General features: G+C 39.9%; 1 long non-coding RNA gene across 1 annotated transcript; it reads right to left on the bottom strand.

Moving 5' to 3' along the window:
• Nucleotides 1-407: 407 nt before the first annotated feature.
• LOC133440474 (uncharacterized) lies at nt 408-1,822 on the bottom strand. Its single transcript, XR_009782344.1, has 3 exons — nt 1,745-1,822; nt 589-721; nt 408-506 (listed from the first exon to the last, which is right to left on the bottom strand). It is a non-coding gene; the product is annotated as an uncharacterized LOC133440474 (long non-coding RNA).
• Nucleotides 1,823-2,177: the final 355 nt, after the last annotated feature.

Here is a 2,177-nt window from a genome sequence, read left to right as displayed (position 1 = left end):
TCAGGAAGAAACATGGACATTTCCTAACATGAGGACTGATTTAAATACATTTAATGTGTTTAAATACATCTCACCTCTCTGAAGGAGAATGTTGGTCTCCTTTAAAGTTAATAAATCTATCATTTGAGTTGTTGCTCTTCAAGGACAAACAGCTGGGTTCATGATCAACAGAGTCTCTTTTCTGATGGACCCTGATAGAAGACAAAAGTTTAAAATGTTAATATTCTATTTATATGAAAAAGAAGTTATACAGATAAAAATATTCAGTCTATTTAAAAAGTATTAAACATAAATCATTGGCGGCGTTTGGATACATTCACCTCTTTACAGCAGAATGTTGGTCTCCTTCGAAGTTAATAAATCTATCATCTGACTTGTCACTCTTCAAGGACACAAAGCTGGGTTCAGGTCCGGGTTCAGGTCCAGGTCCAGGTCCAGGTCCAGGTCCAGGTCCAGGTCCAGGTCCAGGTCCAGGTCCAGGTCCAGTTCCAGGTCCAGGTTGATTCCTGTAATAATGATGTTTGGTGATGTGAGTCTTGAGCTCTGACATGCAGAAGAGTCATGGAAAGTTAGAGATGCTCATCTCACCTCTGAGCTTTGCTCCGACTCTCATGTTCCCCACACAGAGAGGTTTTAGAGGGAGGTACTCCGTCCTCTCCGTCCTCACACTGATCCATTCTGCTGAATTCACGTCCACATCAGCTCACACACACACCTTCATCTGCAGAGGAAACACACATCACTGGTGCTGCACACCGATCAGCTGATCCTGCTCTGGTTTGTTCCTCTTTTGTTTTTTTTTTTTGCTTCTACTCAGCAGTAGAGGTCACTTGGCTCGATTTTTATTTTTCTTTCTTTCTTATCCTCGAATTGTTGTAAAGGGTCCCAAAGTAATCAGCCTGTCCTCCATCAAGTCAGTCCATCAGGACTAACATGCTCTAACTAGCTGGAACAAGTGTGAAACAACAATGAGGTGATTCTGTGAACAGAGTTTTTACTGCAGAAACTCGAAAATACGGTTACTGTAAATGTGAGGAAGCTCAGACGTTGATCTGCAGAGACAAAGGATAAATGTGCAAAGATAAGCAGGGATAAACATGCCAAATCCAGTGCAAACAAGTAATATGTGAGAGGAACTGTGATGATTGACAGAGTTCAGAGTCCAGAGTGGGTAAGGGGGCGTTTGTTTGTCTCTGATCTGTGGTTGCAGCAGTTGGCTGCTTTTGGACATAACGTTTTGTGCACGCAGCACACCGATGATGGAAAGTAAAGGTCTTAACGCAAAGTTCTGCTTTTCTATGTTTACTTCAAAAACTGAAAAATCATACAAAATACAGAACCAAATCCTTAACGTTTGTAAATAAAAAAAAGTATGCTGGTCAAAAGCCTGTGTTGCTCAAAGGTCCAGGGACTTGTAAACTTTCACTGAGTTACTGTATATTTATTCTACATACAGCAGCCAATAGAAATGCAATATTCTGCTTTGTGACTTGTCACTAGTTAAAATAAATATGAAGCCAAAGGAATCTTTCAAAAGGTATTAATCATCTTAAACATAAATCATATTGATGCAAAATGGCTACAACAGATCAAAAATAAATCCAATAATAATATTGTCAACTAACAATCATGTAGATTTTGCTCAGACACAAGAATGGTCAATGTCTGCAGTGAATACTTTCTCCAACCATGGAGGAGCAGAAACAAACAGGAAAGTTCCTGAAGACAAAAAATTCAAACTTACAGTTTCTTCAAACAGTCCAAAGAGTTGAAGATGAAGATTCTGCAGTCTGAACAAAACTGAGACACAACTGAACTGATCTGGACCTGGAATGAGTCAGAGCTGCAACTGTGGAGGAGGAGGAGGAGGAGGAGGAGGAGGAGGAGGAGGAGGAGGAGGAGGAGGAGGAGGAGGAGGAGGAGGAGTCTAATAAATAATCTGGTGAACTTTAAAAAGGAAGGTGACAATTTATATTGAACGTTGTTAATGAATTTCAACTAAATTATTGAGTAAATGAACTGAGATTTTTTTAGGTGTATTCATTTATTTTGGGTCACCATTGTTTGGTTCACCACAGAGTAAATCCCATGATTTACTGGGTTCCTGTGTGTTTCTACCAACAATGTCCATACAGTGGTCAACTGTTGGGACATAGTATGTGTGATCTCATCAGAAA

This window comes from Cololabis saira, chromosome 3 (assembly GCF_033807715.1).
Source record: "Cololabis saira isolate AMF1-May2022 chromosome 3, fColSai1.1, whole genome shotgun sequence".
Taxonomy (NCBI): domain Eukaryota; kingdom Metazoa; phylum Chordata; class Actinopteri; order Beloniformes; family Belonidae; genus Cololabis; species Cololabis saira.
The sequence above is the reverse complement of the archived record's forward strand: the minus strand, read 5'-3'. Positions and strand labels throughout refer to the sequence as shown.